At 29.3% G+C, this 18815-nt stretch overlaps 1 long non-coding RNA gene across 1 annotated transcript; it reads left to right on the forward strand.

The window, feature by feature from the left end:
• Positions 1-14401: 14401 nt before the first annotated feature.
• On the forward strand, positions 14402-18512 carry LOC145950300 (uncharacterized). Its single transcript, XR_014428355.1, has 3 exons — positions 14402-15142; positions 15680-15730; positions 15852-18512. It is a non-coding gene; the product is annotated as an uncharacterized LOC145950300 (long non-coding RNA).
• The last annotated feature ends 303 nt before the right edge of the window (positions 18513-18815 follow it).

The following is an 18815-nucleotide window of genomic DNA, read 5'->3' on the forward strand; positions in this document are numbered from 1 at the left end:
ATGTTCCTCAAGCCTTGTTTTTGTTGCACAATTGCTTGAAGTTGTAAGAATTGTGTTGCAAACCGAGTAACACCAGGACGAACAATTTCTCTACCTCTAGTTTATTTTTTCAAGAGATTTACAATACATGTGTGGTTGTAGATAAAAGTTGTTACTACTTTTGCATCACTTAATAACTTATCCTCCAAACAAAGATCCAAACAATGTGTTGCACATGCAGTCCAATATAAATGTTATCTTTTTTCCATCAACTTTTGACTAATTGCTTTAAGTGTTTTTTCATTATCTGTAACAACTTGAATTACAAATTCTTCTCCCACTTCCTCCACAACCTTATCCAATAACTATAAGTAGTAATCAATATTTCTAGTGTCAACACTAGAAGCATCAATAGATTTCAAGAAAAATGTTCCCTTATTGCAATACACCATAAAATTCGTAATGTGTATGATTTACACTATCTATCCAACCATCACACATTATTGTTACTCCTTTTTCCTTCCATGTAGTTTTCAACTTGTTTATCCATTCCTGCATACTTTTATATTCAACTTCTAAATACACATCAAAAACTTTATAAGGTGTAGGGCATTTAATTGATGGGCCTACCTCAGTCGTTGTAACAATCAATTATGCAACTAAGGAGAATTTGATAAATTCACAGGTAAGCGTTCATAAATTATAAACTTGTTTACCATTTCTTCAAGCTTCTCTTTTAATGTTTTCATAAGACCCCTACTTATTTTTAGTTGTTTCATATTTTTACTTCTCACAAGATCCAAATTAGTAGATCTTAAAACAAAAGTAGTATCTTCTTGTCTTGAAGCTTGACTAACACTCGCATGAGAGCTTCCACTTGATTCATAAATATTATTAGATCCCCATGTTTGTTATCTAAATCATTGTTTATCTTCCCACTCACATTATGATGTAATGCTTTGTTGTGTAGCTATCCTCATCTCCTCACAACTATCTTCTTCATCGTCTTCTCTTAATCGAGATTCAAATTCTTCTTTTTCTTTTTCTAGTGTCAATTTTTTTCTTTTTTGTTATCTCTGATAAGTTTGATCATATTCTCCCTAACAAATGATGTGACTCTTGGACGACCAACTGCTTGACCTTTATTATGTGCTATGTGTCGCTTCAATTTTGCAATGTCACCCGTTATTATTTTCTGACAAAGTTTACATTGGACATTGTTACAATTTCCTGCTATAGGTAATCCAAAATGCCATCCAATAGCGTCACTTGGAACACCTTCAAGTCTTCCAATAGGAAATTCTTCACTTGATGGCATTGTGTATATATATTTTTATAGAAATTTTAAAATATAATATCAATCATTAATTAAATTATATTTCAAACTTTGAAACAATGGTTAATAAATTAACATAAAAAGAAAACTAAATATAAACAAGCTAATGTTAATATGCATAAAACTAGACTAAACATATTATTATATATAAAAAAATCACAAAATATTCTAATAATCATTTATATGTATTATAAAAATAATACTAATCTAATATAAAATTAAAATATAATAGTTTATCATTATTAATATTATAATTAATTCTAATCATTTGCATATATTTTTAATATAAAAAAATGTTGATCTAATCTAAGTATTTATAAATATTAATTATTCACATATATTATAAATAAATTTTAATATAGTCAAAATATTTCTTTTTATTCACAATTTATCAATTAATAGTTAATAAAAATTAATTCTTTTAATTATTTTATAACAACAAAAGTTTATTTCCCTCCCAAAATGCCCACTCCATAAAACCTTCCAAAAAAAATTTCATCTCAAAATTCCTACCCAAGCACCACGTCACCTAGTCTACCTAAGTACCCAAGCATCACATCCTCCAAATTTACAAAAAGCCCTCTCCCACTCAATCCCAAATTTTCTACCCTGAATTTATTCCTCTACCAAGAAATGCCATGTGATGCGGTGTTGCTCCCACAAGCCCTAACCCAAATCCATAACCATATTGTTTCCCTACTCTCTAACAAACCCAACCCGAAATCAATTTCTAACATAGATCAACATCGATGACAACGTGAAATAGAGAGAAACAAAGATATAAGAATAAGAGGAAGAAAACTTATACTTAGCAATGGAAAAACTTGGAGTCTTGGACACTTGGTTGCTACTTGCTATAGATGATTATTCACACGAAAGTGAGTTTCCAAGCTTATAAGTTATCATTTTTATTTTCTAAAGTTTTCTTCTACATTATTGATTAAAAATGATTCTCTCTGAAATGATTCTCAAAAGATTCTTGTCACTTTTTTGTTTTTCATTTTTAATAAAGTGAACAATGAACAGTTACAATGTTAATTTGTCACATTGCGAATGTGTTACAGATATGTTGTGGATACAACACCATTATATTGTGAAAAAATGGGTGATTTACGATTTTACTGCAATTGCGGTATGATCCCGTTGAGGACAAGGCCACAACTGCAATATTACAGCTACAATGTATGATGTGGTCCACAATTTAAAACCTTGTTCTACTCTAAACATTCCAAGATGTTTCACAAGCAAATAGCAGATGATGAGTATATTCAACCCATAATCACACCTTTTACAAATTATCTACCCTTTAGTAATATCCTTCATTTTTCCAAATCGTGCAATATTGTTAACCTATCTTGGTTAGCTAACCACACAAAAAAATAACACTTTTGAAGGATTCCTCTCACCTAAATTTTCTCAAAAAATTATTTTCTTTGTTGAAGTCTTTGAGATATAATTTTTTATAGGCGTACATAATTGAATACAAACCTATTGTTTCTTGCACCTAGACCCATTTGTCCATCTCCCCCTCCATTAACCTCAATCCACTCAATTTTCTTTCTAACACTCTACCTGGTCCTCCTCCCATCAATCTTATAGTTTTACATAACAAAAGAAACACCTATAAATTGACTCAAAATTTTTATTGACTATAGGCAAAAGTTTTCAAATAAAATAGACAAACTATGTGTTTAGAACTTGTGTGATCAGGAAAATTGTCACTCCATTGACACAATAGAGGAAGCTTAACAAAGCGAGATATATTTTCATAAAATGTTGATAAGCATTTTCAGCATTTATTAAATAGGAATCGATAATTTAATGTAAATGTTAAATGTAATCATTAAATACAAGTATTAAATATTGGATTGATTTTTAATAACCGATCTATTTTGTATCATTACTTTGATGTATAAATATATGATTATTCATATAAATACATTTTAGTTATTGTGTTTTTAATGATATAACATAGTAATGTCTTTATAATAGATAGTTCCTTTAATCATATAGCAAGCATAAAATGATTGTGATATTATTAAATAATAAAACACTATTCTTAAAGTATTATTAGTCAAATATTATTGTTCACTAGGATGATAATAATATATTAAGACTATTGTGTGAATTGACTAATGTTCACATCTCAAAGGTCATGAAAATTAGATATTAAGTTGACACACAAATATAAGTATTAGGAGTAATATCTATACCGGATTTATCCACTATGAGAAGACTTCATAATAGTTATCAAAGCATCATAAGTGTTTCTCATGACAACCTTAGCCAAATAGTTCTTTGACTTGAAGTCACTATGATCCCTACATATAGGAGTTATAAGCTTTAAAACTATCAAACCTTATCTATAATAAAGTAATTATAAAGGTAGTTATTGGGCTTATAGTGAATTATATTGAGGAGCGTGAGTGATATAGACATGTTTCGTCTCTCCAAAGAAATAATATTTATATCTTTGGTCTCTCGATAAAGTGTGATGTGAAATATACGTGACTACATAGGAATTGACCGTTAGGTGATTTTTAGCCTATTTGTGATTGAACGATTATTTGGATATCAAGATATAAATATCAAAATAAACAAGAATGACACTTTTAAGTCTTGCATTTGATCTAGGCATATTTAATAGTAATTTTGGTTCCATAAGGTTAAAATTAAATCACATATTTTCTCATTCATTGGGTGAAAATGATACATTGTTGATTCCAATCACTATTTATAATATTTAACGGTATATATTGAATATAATATTTAATATTATTGTCAATTAAATGATAACTTATAAGGTTGCACATGTAGAATTATTTTGTTCTAGTGGAATGTGTCTTCCTAGAATAATCAATTAAAGTTTGATTTAGTTAATTAAATGTATGTTTTTTGTGTACAAGTGAAACATGTCTTCTTGGAATAATCAATTAAAAATTGATTTACTTGATTAATTGTGTTCTTTATATGTTCCAATGACTTTTAGTCTCATTGGTTTAATCAATTATAACTAAGTATTAATTCATTAAAAAATTTGTCTTGATATTCATTCTATTGGACTAATCAATTACATTTGAATATTAATCAATTATACTATATAAATTTGTGAATAACCTTCAAATAGTTTATTAAAACTCAGTTTAATCTTAAATGTGTTAGAATTTAAAGGATTTAAGGGGTTTATTAGTCAAATTAATCAATTACATTGTAAATTTATTGATTAAAACACAATTTCTGTCATTGATGTGACAATTTTTTAAATTCCAAGGCATTAGGTGGTGAGTTGTATCCAAAATGTTCTAAAATTAAAAAATGATCTATTTGAAACCTTTGGGAGCCTATAAATAAGTTGCATTCCAAACCCTAAGTGTCACAACTTTCAAACCTTGTAATGAAAAAAGTTACCTATTCTCTTATATCTTTCTCTATTCTTAGCTTACATTGCGTCTTCTTCTCAAAACCTATATGGTGGTAAGATAAAGAATGTTAGCAAGTGGAAAACGTCTTCTCTTGTTCCAAAAACAAAAGAAAGAGAATAATGGTATTTCATATAAAAGAAGAGCGCCATGAAGTATTTGAAGCTAGAAGCATGAGCTACAAAGTTTTAGCTTCTCATAAATGTAAAACATCAAGACAAAATTGTAATAGATATGACTTTTAAAGTTTTGTATTTAGAGGTCATATAGAGAAAGTCTAAGAGATCAAGAAGTTTTCTAAATAAGTTAAAAGACTTAACAATTGTGTAACTGATCAAGTAATTTATTACATGTTTGTAATCAATTACATATACGTTTTCTCGAAGAAAGAAAAAATCTTTTAAGTAATCCATTACATCATAGGTTAATCAATTACATAGTTAAAATAGAGTTTTAGGAAGAAAAAAAAAACTCTCTAATGTATTCACTACTCCATGGGATACTCCATTACAAAGTGTAAATATGTTTCTTAACCAAAAATGTCTCTATGATGGAACTGCTTGCCATATAAATGTAATCAATTAAAATCATTGTAGGTTTAAGTCAGAAATTAAGTTTCTTTGATTTAGTCAATTATAATAAAAGATGTAATCAATTACATAAGGCTAAACATAAGAGCTCAAAAGTGGAAAATTATGATGTAAAATCAAGTTTTGGAAAACCCATATTTTTCTAAGATTAGTTTAATTGATTACATGAACAATTTAAATGATTACATTAGTTATAATTTTTATTTACTATATAAATACAAGTGAGCCTCGTAACACTTGTATCACATGTGAGACTTTTCAGAGAGGATCAAAACTTCATAAATATTTTTTTTAGTACAATGGGTCTAGAAGATTAAATCGTTGAAGCATTTTTCTCCAAGAATCAAGTTCCTATTCCAAAAATCATCAAGATCAATTAGAAATGCTTCACTCATGTTTATTCAATCCATTAGTCATGTTTTATAATTTCATTTATGAATCTTGAGTAATTTTTGTTCTAATTTGAAAATGGTGTAATCTTAAGATAGGGGTTCTCAAATGTATGAATTAGACAAGGTTTTTCTAATTGTAAATTACTGATAAGGGAACTCTATTGAATGTAAGAGAGTTTCATGATCTAGTGTTCAATTGGTTTTGACTTGTAATGACACTTTTGTTCAATAAAGTATTGTAATCGATGGTAGATTGCAAAAGACTAGATGTCGGTTTTTGAATGAAAGTAATCCAATATAAAATTGTATGTTTTCTTCTTCCTTTCTTTCTTATGTTTCTTTTTGTTCTTTAATGTTGTGTCCTTAATTATGAAGTTTCTTTAAATCATTCTAATACTTGCAAGTGTTTTAAACTAATTGATTAACTCATTAAAAAAATATTGAAGGTTGAAGAATATTTCTTTTTCAAAAATTGATTTGTGGGAAAACGTTTTGTGAAAAAATATAATCCACCAATTCACTCCCCTTCTTGGCGAGCTACTTATTTATAGATAATTCATCTAAGCAACCACAAATGAAGGATTTGTGGATACATGGTAGATGGTTCTCCATATTCTATGACATTCAAGCTTATATTAACTTCTTTTTTGGGCACCTTAACTTGGAATGGTTTACAAGTGAGTGGTTTGAGTTTCCCTCTCATTAAGAACTAAGGGCTAAATGTGTTAGTAGAGGTGAGTGTAAAGTGCTACCGTGAATTTGTGAAGGTCTTTCATACTTGCGTGAAGATTGGGAATAAACTTTTCATTACCATTGTGAAAGGAGTGAAGATGGTTGTGAACCATCAATTTTGGAAAGATGTAGTTGGACTTGCCTTTATTGGAGAAAGGCCTATTACCTTGAGCCTTTCTATTTTCACAAAAAAAAGGCACATAATCAATTAAAAGGTTTTCTATTGGGGATTTCAAAGTTGAGGATAGGTTGTTGGCTTATGTTCTTGGGTGTTTCACCTAAAGGTGTTAATAATGCTAGATTCAAGGAGGATGGTCTATTGCACTAATTTTCTTTAAAAAGGATATTTAGAATGATTAAAGAATTATTGTCATGGACAACATGTTGAAAGTGAGGAAGAAAATTGATGTTATGTTTCCATATAAAGTCTTAGTGTCAAGGCTCATTGACTACTTTGTGATCAATGTTAAAAGAGAAGCCTTTGACTACAAAACAAGGACATGAGTTGAAAGAATGCATTCTTCACAAACTTGGGCTTGTGAAGACACTAGTACATAATACACATTTTACGTCGGTTAGTTTAGGGGTTTTTACGTCAGAAAAACGTTCGACGTAGAAGCGGGAGACGTAAATTTATGTCGGAGCGCGAAAATCGACGTAAATTTACGTCGGACATGCCAAGGTCCGACGTAAAAAGTCATAAAAAATTTAAAAAAAAAAAAAAAAAAAAAAAACAAGTGCAGCAGAACGACCCGTTCTGCTTGGAGAACGGCCCGTTCTGCTTGAAGAACGGCCCGTTCTCCATGGAGTACGGGCCGTTCTGCTTGAGAGACCCAGGAGCGCGTTCTCAGGTAGACTTGGTCACTTCCTTCTCCTTCTCCAGCTTCAAAAACTCGAAACAAACAGATGAAAAAAACATCATTTACATCATAGAACCTCATAGAAAAGCCCAGAAACAGAAAAACACAAACTTGAAGATGCTACCTCATAGAAGAAGGAGGAGGCGCGGGAGAAGGAAGAAAAAAAGAAGAAGAAGAAGGAAGCGTGGGAGAAGGAAAACTAGAAGAAGGAGGCGTGGGATGAAATTTTGAAATTTAGCTAATGGGGATTTTGAAACTTACGTTGAGCGCGGGCACCATTTAACAACTTATTTACGTCGGCCCTAATTGGGTCCGACGTAAATTTTAACATCTACGTCGGACATAATGCTTAGCCGACGTAGATGTTAAAATTTACGTCGGACCCAATTAAGACCGACGTAAATAATCTACTAAAATTACGGTGCATGCCACCGCATTTTTATAACGTCGGTGGTGTCGTTTTCCGACGTCATTTAGGTGACGTAAAAGCCTCTATTTGCACTAGTGAGAATGATAATGCTTTATGCATTCCAAAAGATGAGCAAGGAGAAAATGTAGCTATACAAGAAAGGATGAATAAGGATGCCTTTCCACCATCTTCTGAAGTTTCCATGCTTAAACAAATGAATGCTTTGTTGTCACTTGATCATGAGCATTAAATTGAGGTTAATTCTAATTTTGATGAGGTAAAGGAGCATCTTACCTTTATAGAGGCAAGGACTTCTAATGTAAACACTAGTACATAATGTGTATTCTACGTCGGCTATTTTAGGGTTTTTACGTTGCAAAAACCTCTGACGTTAAAGTGAGAAACGTAAATTTAAGTCGGGAGTGTGACCAATGTAAATTTACGCCGGACATTCCCAATAACCGACGTAAAATTGTGATGACACACATCTGCAATGGCCTGTTCTGCAACCAGAAAAGCCCGTTCTGCTTGCATTCATTTGTGTATTTATTGTCCATCTGGAACAGCCCATTCCAGATGGATAATTTACGCACAAAGACTACAAGAGGAACGAGCCATTCTGGTTACAGAACGGGCCGTTCCAGATGCAATAAACCCAAACAAGAAAGAAGAAAGGAACATAGAGCTTGCATTAATTCAAACAACAAGAAAGAAAAAAGGCACATAGATTTTCAGGAAAAACCCTAAAGGTGAGATCCGAGCGGGTGGTTGGGGGTGAAGTCCGCGAGCGATGCAGCCACCACATTTTCAAGTGAGTGCTTTGTTCTCCACTTGCCTTTGGTGCTTTCATGGAAATACTACCATCGTCGCCACCACTCCACCACTCCTTTGGTACTTTCATTTTCGAGTGAGTGAGTCCATGAGCGAGATGAAGTGTTTGTGGTACTCTAAATAGATGTTCTCTCTTCTTTTATTACGTCAGACCCTACCAGATCCGACGTAAAAAAGCACTACTAGAAAAATTCATATTTGTGACGAATTTTGTGACGGAAAAAATAGCATCGCTAATAGTGACGGATTTTGTGAGGGAATTTTAAGTTTTGTGACGGACTAGAATTTATTGACTTTTGTGACGGATTTTGTGACGGAATATATTCTGTCTCTAAAAATCCGCACAAATTTCGTCACTGAATCAAAAAAAAAAAATTGTGACGGATTTTGTGACGGAAAAATTTTCGTCTCTAAAAATCCGTCACAAATTTCATCGCTAAATAGAAAAAATGTTTGTGACGGATTTTGTGACGGAATGAACTTCGTCTCTAAAAAATCCGTCACAAAGTTCGTCACTAAAATGAAAAAATTTAGTGACGGAGTTTTCCCTCTCAAAATTCCGTCACAAATAGGTTAAAATATTTTGTGACAAATTGTTTCCTCTCAAAATATTAAATTTTATTTATGAAACTTTTATATTTAAGAATTATGCATAATTAAAGAAAATATGTTAAATTTTTTTTAAAAAAATAATAAAATTAAAAATATTTTATTTCATTAAAGGACTGAAAAAATTATGAAATTCATTTAATTAAATAAAAAATTGTCAATTTTGAACATAAGAAACTAAGACATTCATTAAAAATATTTATAAAAAAACTTGTGAAATTAAAAAAAAAAGAATATTAATTTAATTTTGGCTTAATTACATTTTTGATCCCTCAAGTATTGTAATTGTGCAATTTTGATCCTTAAGATTTTAATTGGATAATTTTAGTCCTTAAAGGATTGTAATTGTGCAATTTTAGTCGTTTAATTTTTAATTGAACAATTATAGTCCCTCAAAAATCATAATTGTGCAATTTGAATCTCTCCCATTAAAAATTTAATAATTTTAAAATTTTAATATATATATATATATAATAATAATAATAATAATAATTTAAAATTATACAATTATTTGCTTATTTAAGTTAACATATACTATAATTTTTATTAATGTAACAAATGATATATATTTATTATTACTAAATAAATAAAATTTATATATTATTAATAATTTAATATTGCTAATAAATTAATATCAATAATATTTTTAGTATATTTATAGATAAATTGATAATTTGATAAATATAAGTTAGTATATATTAATATACTTTTACAAAAATATAAATATAGTAGATATATAAGATATGTATATTTATATTTTTGTAAAAGTATATTAATATATAGTAAGTTATATTTATCAAATTATTAGTTTATGTATAAATATACAACAGAACAATCAAAAAGCAAAATATAAACTTACATAGTTTATTTGTTTCTCTCAGGTTCTCTTAAGAACCCACAGAATACTCTAATCCATACAATAAACATCTTACTCATATAATTGTCTCTTACAATTGCATTCCTTTATGATGTGTTTGGATGAGTAATTTTACAAATTCAAGGAATTTGAAATTCTTGATATTTGAATTACTTTGATTTCAATTTCTATCATTGTTAAAATATTTTGTTTGGATAAGTCAATTCAATTTTTTTTAAATTTTAAATTATTAATTTGGATATGATAATATGATTCTATCATGATAAAATTGCTTTTAAAAGGATATTTATATGTTGAGATTTTTAAATAAAATTTTATAAAAAAAATGTTAACCAATTTTTAAATATTTAATAATTTTAAAAATTAATTTAGTTAATATTTAATAATTTTTAAAGTATTTTTGAATATTCAATAATTAAAAATATGAAGATATAAGATAAAATATATAAGTGAATTAAGGGAAAAAAATATGAGGAATTTCAAATTCTTACATTTTTGGGAGAATTTGAAATTCTACTATTTCAAAGAATTTCACAAATGCTTGGAATTCAAATCAAAAGATTAAATTTTTATTTGGGTTTTCTTTCATGAGGAAGAAGACGAACTGCACGAATATAAGTGCAGATGCGCCGAGTAATCGATTACATTAATATGGTAATCGATTACCCCTTTTCAGATTCTGTGCATTTTGCCCCTGGTAATCGATTACACTACTCTGTAATCGATTACATATATCAGAACAAGCAAACACGCACTGGTAATCGATTACATGACCATGGTAGGCCACTAAACCAAAAGCAGCTGATAGTCAGGGCGCAACTGTTTTTACTTAAGAGCGTAGAAGCCCAAGTTTGAGAACGGCCCGTTTTGGGCTACTTAAAAATCAAAATATTACAAAAATTAATTTTCATAAATATTCATTATTAAAATACTAATAATTATTAAAAACCTTTAAAACATTCTATAAAAGTCATTAAAATAACTATAAGAAGATAATGTCCACAAATATAAAATAAATAATAATTAACTAATTTATTTATTTATTAAAAAATATCTTTCTAATTTCATAATTTTTAATTTTATATATTTCAAAAGTATTAATTTAGTTATTTATTGAAAAATATAAAATAAATAATATATATATATATATATATTTCAAAAGTTGAAATGAAATAAGAGATCAAACATGTTTAATTCAAATCAAAACTCATCTATTTGTGAAATTAAATAGATATTCATACATCTCATGCAACAAGGAATACAACAGAACAATCAAAAAGCAAAATATAAACTTGTATAGTTTGTTTGTTTCTCTCATGGTTCTCTTAAGAACCCACAGAGCACTTTAATCCATACAATAAACATCTGACTCATATAATTGTCTCTTACAATTACAAATGCATTCCCTTAGGTTTCTCATAGGAACCATAGAGATATTAAAATTATACATTTATATTTAAATATAAGAAAAATAACAAAAGAAGCATGTATATCCAGAACGGTCCGTTCTGGAATCACATTTTAAGGTACAACAGCCATGTCTGGAACAAGTTTAATATTGATTAAAAGATAAATAAAAGTATACAAATTTTTAGACTTATAAATTTCACTTTATTATATAAATCAACAAGTTTAATATTTAAAAAGATAAATAAAAGTATATATAATTTCAATATATTATTGTAAATTTAATATCTATACTAATATATAAAGGGAATATAATTTTCAGTAACTACTTTGGTCTCCATTTTTTTTTGGACCATTATACCCTTTTATGTTAAAAAGTTAGAAAAAAAATTTTTAATCAAATTTAAGAATTTGAAACTAATAAATCATTTTTACAATAATTACTTTTACTTTTTATTTTTACATGAATTATTTTATCCTTTATTTATTTTTTAATAACTACTTTTTTATGAGTAATTTTTTATTTTTTTTATTTTAATTTTTTTTAATATAATGCAGACACGAAGTGCCTTTTTCTTGCTAGTAATTATAATAATAATTATTTTATTATCTTTATATTTAATTTATTGTAAAATAATTAAATTATTTTATTATCTTTATATTTGATTACTTTGTACGTTTATTAATTTTTGTATGTGAGTAGAGTAAATTACATTATTTTTAAAAAAATATTGTGTTTTTTGTTATATATTTATGTTAAGATAATTCTATAAGATATAGTTTAGATATACTAGTTTATCCTCTCCTAATTTCTAGTTTAGTTTCCTTAGTACTTGAATCTGAATGATTTTCATGTTATTGAATTGATGGATACAATAAAATAAATAGACATAAAACATAATCAATCCCTAAAGTTTAGGAATTTAGATAAAACTGACTAAGGAAACTAAACAATAAATTAAGAGAGTATAAACTAGTATATCTAAAATATATCTTATAGAATTATCTTAACAATTTATATTGTTTATAATATAAATATATTTAAACAAAGAATTTAATTGTTTCGGTAATAAAAAATTCATACGTAAAAATTAAATTCAATATATAATTTAAATAAAATTAGGTATATACATACTAAATCAATTATTCATCTTTCGATAAAATACTTGATTTCTTTTGGTTATGATATTTTAATATATTTTATTTAAAATATCAATTAACATATTTTATTATTATTATTATTTAATTTATTGTAAAATAATTAAAATATTTAATTTAACATCATTAAAAAAATAACCATTATAAAATTTATTTTTTGTTTAATTATTTATTATAATACTTTTTAGTTACTATATTAACCAAAAAAATATTTTTAATTAAAATATATTTTTGAATTTTAGTTAATTCATTATCATTCACTCATTTTATTAAAAAGTGATAAAATTTAATTAATTTAATAAAATAAAAACTTTAAAATAAATATCTAAAATCTTTAACAATTTCTTAAATACAAATATTTAATTAATTAATTTTAATATATACTAAATTTAATATTAGAAAATTTATAAATATTTTAGTTATAATTTTTATTATCTTTTGAATTAATATTGGATTTCTTTTGATTATGAAAGATAGTAAATAAAATTTAAAATCTGAATGAGTTTGTTTGATAAAAATATTTAATTAATTTTAATATAATAAATTTAATATCAAAATCTTTACCTAGATTTGAGTTATGATTTTTATAATCTTTTGATTTAATATTGGATTTTATTTATTATAAAACATAATAAATAAAATCTAAAATCTGTTAAACGAATCCACACTCCCTCGCCGGCCACCACAGCTCCTTCTCGGTTTAACCATTCTAACAGTCCCTCACCCGGCCACCACACCTCTTTTTGTGTTAAACCGTTCCAACAGTCTCTCGCCGGCCACCACACCTCCAGCTGTGTTAAATCATTTAGAGAGAATATTAATATGACAGGTATTACTCGATCTTGTGTTTTTGTTAGAAGATTTTATGTAGTTATTTAGAGAGAATATAATTTTTTTATATCCAAAGAAAAAGTGTTGTACATAAAACTTTAAAATTTTGTTAAAATTTCAAAATTGAACTATTATTATTGTTATTATAAATATATTATTATTTTAAATTTGAAATACTACTATTTTGCATTTAAATTAAATTATATTAATCATTATTTTCAAGTTTAAATTCAAAATATTATTTATATAATTTAATTAATAAAAATATAAGGTACTAATTTTAAAAATAATTATATTTTAAAGATATTTATTTCATATTATTTATAGGAGTTAAAATGGTAGTTTTTTTTAAATAAAAAATATATTTTTAATAATATAATTTTTAAAAATTTTTTTATTTTTGTAATGATAATTTTTTTTTTCATTTCCCTCTCACTTATCTTTTGGTTTCCCTCTCTCACCAAACCCTAAGCCCCTTCCTTCATTCCGCGAACCCAACCCCCTTCTTCCTCCGCCACATCACTCAAACCCTCCCCTCCTTCTCTCCCTCCGACTCCCTCGCCTTCCCCAACCAAGAGCTTTCCCAGACCGCCACCCCCTCCCTTCGCGCCCTCTCCACACGCGCCACCACCTCCTCCCTCAACGACCCCAACCCCAACTGGTCCAACCGCCCCCCAAGGAAACCATCCTCCTCGACGGCTATGCCTTCATCGAAGAGATGCGCCGCGAGGAAGGTCACGCCGCTGTGAACTGTTCAGTGGCAAAGCGGAAGAAACCATGCTATGTTCGCTTTTCTTTTTTTTCTTTTTCTTATAGGTGAATGAAGTGATGGTTTTAATCTGTTGGTATTTTTAGAAGCTTGAATGGAATTTGTGACTTTAGCTTCGGTTTTCCGTTATTGTGTTGTGCAGATGAGTAATTTCACGAAGGAGGAGTTTGTGCATATTCTGCATCGACAGAGCACTGGCTTTTCGAGGGGAAGCTCAAAATACAGGGGAGTTACTCTTCATAAATGCTATTTTACTTGGGTTGGTTTCGTTCGTGATGAATCAAAGTTCAGTTTTTAAGTTGGCCATGGTTTATTGCTTGCCTGCAGGTATATATATCTGGGGCTATTTGACAGCGAGTTAGAGGCTGCCACTAGTGCAAAAATAGCTTTTAAGTTGGCCATGGTTTATTGCTTGCCTGCAGGTATATACTTCTGAATTTAGGTTTATGCACCTGTGTGGGTTTGAATGTGGTTCTTGATTTCTGGAAGAGATGGAGAACGCAAACAAGTCGATAATAAGTCAAATGTTCCTCTTACGCAAATGTGTGTGCGTGTGTTTATTTTACTATTGGTTTCAACTTTCAAACACCTCACGGGATAAGTGAAGATAACTCTACTAGATGTTAATTCACCTTCCACGTAGAACCTTGCTAGAGAAGTGTTTGAAATTGAAGCAGGCCTATGGGTTTAAAATTGTTGATTGATGTCCTTAAGAATGTGGTGACTTATCGAAGTTAGGCTAAAGAATATTAAGATGTTTGCCTCCACGTCTCTTTCAGTGTTTTATTTTTAATATATTTATTTTAGCTCAAATATTGTCTTATGTTTTGCAGGTCTTTTCACTTCAAGATGGACCAGGGCATAATGTGTGCAGAAACTTAAGAGTTCCAATCACTGTCATTAGAACTTGTGATAAGCGCAACAACTCTGTAGACTGGCTAAAGTATGATTGTTGTTATAGTTTTTACTTCTGGACTAAGAGCATTTTGCATGGTTTTAATAATTGGAATGTCTAGAAATCTGAACCAACTATTTGGTAACTGATAAAATGACGGTCTGTTTAATCCTTTCAAGCTTTATATATCTTTTCTACTTTGTTGTTGATGCACCTTCTATAACTTCTGGTTTTTAGGTATACTGAAGTTAATCATCGGAAAATTGCAGTAAAATAATTTGTTTTTATATGGCTAGATTACAATATTGATTAATTCTCTATCCTTTACTCAGTTATGTTTATTTTCAGTTTGAGAAAAAAAAATGTTATTTGATTCTCTTAATCATTACGTTCAGTTTGTCTTTTTAATGATGTGAATTAATCCTTATAATATTTGAACATTGAAAATAGTATATCTGAATTCACGTGAATTCACTTTGACTTGTTTCTTAATTTGTTGCCGACTAAGAAAATGCTATTGTTTTGATCGGATTAGCAAATTCTGATTGCAACTGATAAGAATTATTCTATCTTTTTTTTTTTCAGCTATGATGGTATAATTGTGAGCTCTCTGGAAGCCAAGGGTGCCTTTTCTTGGTATGATACTTGAGTTTTTTTAACCTGAATCCTTTCTGATTTTGCACCTATAATTTGTGTTTGAGGTTTTTTGTCATGAATATCCGTATTCAAGTAGCACATATGATTTTAGTTCTTACAGTTTTTTGCAGGAGCCTTTCAAGTCTATCCCTCTTATATGGATCCTTCATGAAAATGCTCTTGCTTATCGATCAAGGAAATATGCCGCTAATGGGCAGATTGAACTTTTTGAATGATTGGAGAAGAGTTTTTAATCGTTCAACAGTAGTTGTTTTTCCAAACTATGCCTTGCCGGTAATATGTATGGGACAAATTATTTATTTAATGTTTTTCCACTAATCTTACATATTTCCTTCAAATCATAATTTCAGGAATCATAGGAACGAATCAGGAAACTCAAGTTTTCTTTGGGAGAGAATGTTTTCAGGATGTTGGTTCCAGTGCAAAAGGTTGGCAGTATCATTGGTTGAAAGGGCAAGTTTATAAAAAAAATTACAGGAGAGAGTAAGGCGCGGATTAAAATTCTTGATGGCCCACCTGGAATCTCAGAAAGAGAAGTGAGTTTCAATTTCCCTGTTATTTTATGCAGTAAGGATGACATTGGATATATATCATTGTCTATTTGTCATGCTTATTTATTTGATCTCCTTGGTTCTTTGAATACAATTCGGTCTATTTTAACTTCCCTGTTTTTGATACTTTTTAGTTTTCATCATCTCTTATTTAGTATTTTTGAATTCTTTTTCTTTGATGATTTTGAAAGGTAATGGTTTCTGCAAAAGAAGAGCCAGATCGCCCCATACCGCCTGCTGTTGATGGTTTGTTAAGGTTCCATAAGCAAGTTATCAATGTAGACCGTGACCTTGGGGATAGCACTTTGGCTACTGCACGTTCAGTTGTTACCAGGCTTCTAGTGGCAGATACACAAGCAGGAAGCTTGATTGGGAAGCAGGGTGCAACCATAAAAGCTTGATTTGAAAGTGATACTTTTCTTTGACTTAATATGATTTTGCTTTCTGGTATCTTTCTGCAATCAACAGATCATTGCTAGTGTTGGCCTTGCTAGAAGACCATCATCTTGCAATTCTTATGAAGCACCTTTCTCTTCGTTGGCCTTTAGAGATGATGGTTGGATGCTGACTGCTGGAACTAGCAATGGGTGTGTGGCATTCTATGATATTTGTTGTGCACAAATATGTTATATATGTATGATCCCAGATGGGGAAAGTAGGCATTATAATCTATACAAGATAATGCCTTCTTAGCAATTCCCCTAATGCTTTATATATGTATGATGCTGATAGCAAGGTACCTTATTTATGTTTGTTAATATGTATGATGTATAAAATTTATGAAGATCTCCCTTCCATAATTCATTGAACACTAGATTTATATATTTGTTGTGCACAAATATGTTAAGAAAAGGGGGTATTGGAATTTATGTTGATGAGTAACGTATAAATATTTACTAAGAAGGTTCTTTTGGTCTGTTATGACCTACAACTAATACATGTTTCCTAATTTTTTTTGCTCACTTGACTTGATCTTTTCATTTGACTAGTGATTCTAGATATGTAACTATGTTCTAATGAGACAGAGGGAGTACTGTGATTGGTGATATTTTGGCACAGAGTGAGGTTTTTAAACCTATAGTAGTGTGATTGCTGTGTTCTTGTTAATTTCTGGTCACATTGCGCTATATTGTATTTACTTGGATGTTTTTAAACACTAACTACATTGGATTTCTTTTAAGTGGCTTTGGTTATCCTTTTGAATTGGCTCTACTATCCCTTGCTTTTAATTTGATTCCCTGCTTTTTAGAATTGTTATATTTTGGGTTTCTGATTTCAATATTGCTTTAGCTGAACCTTATTTTGATATTTTGCTCTAGTAATCGATTACAAGAAATGGGTAATCGATTACCAGAGAACCTTTTAATAAGTAAATTTCGAACATATGATGTCTGGTAATCGATTACATGTATAGGTAATCGATTACCAGACTCTTAAAAACAATGGTTTCCTCAGATTTAGTCATCAACAATTAGTGAGGGATTCATCCCAGTTTGTGACGGATTTAATCCCTCACAAATTGCGAGGGATTTAATCCCTCGCAAATTGTGACGGATTCTACTTAATTAAAGTCATCACAGTTTGTGACGGATTTAATCCCTCACAAATTGCGAGGGATTTAATCCCTCGCAAATTGTGACGGATTCTACTTAATTAGAGTCATCACAGTTTGTGACGGGTTTAATCCCTCACAAATTGCGAGGGATTTAATCCCTCACAAATTGCGACGGATTTTTATTAATTTCTAAACATTTATTGTTACAAATTAGTGACGGAAATTATATTGTTTGTGACGCCTTAATTCCGTCACTAATTGTGACGGAGAAAATAATCCGTCACTAAATATTTTGTGACGCCAAATTTTGTGACGGAATCATTTCCGTCACAAATTCCGTCACTAACTTATTTGTGACGGACTTTATGAAGTTTAGTGACGGATTTTTTCCCTCTCTAATTTTAATTTTTCTAGTAGTGAAGTTCACGAAAATTATAAAAATGCCACCGCATTTTTTTTACATCATATTTTAGTGAATTCGACGTTAAAGAGGTGACATAATATACCAATTTTCCACTAGTGAAATTTTTTATGATGGTGAAGACACTAAAGTTAAAGATGGTGATGGAAATGACGGAGAATACTTTATTTCTCAAGAGTATTGGGATTTTTTTGCTATGTTTTTTTTTTTTAAATCTTTGATGTATTTCCTTGAGTAGCAATTAAAAAAAATCATTTTTATGCTTTTATTTTATGTCTTATGCTTATCTTTTTTACTCTAATATGGCAAAACAAGGGAGTAATACTATCACTATAAGAAAAACTGTTATTATCTACGGAATATTACCTACAAAATTTTTTTCGTAGATAACTTTTAGTTATCTATGGAATATTACATACGGAATTTTTTCCGTAGATAATATTTAGTTATCTACGAAATATTACCTACGGAATTTTTCGTAAGTAACATTACCTATGAAATTTGCCATACATAACCCTCGAATAATAATAATAATAA

Source organism: Cajanus cajan, chromosome 1, assembly GCF_000230855.2.
Source record: "Cajanus cajan strain Asha chromosome 1, NIPB_CcT2T_4, whole genome shotgun sequence".
In the NCBI taxonomy this organism is placed as follows: domain Eukaryota; kingdom Viridiplantae; phylum Streptophyta; class Magnoliopsida; order Fabales; family Fabaceae; genus Cajanus; species Cajanus cajan.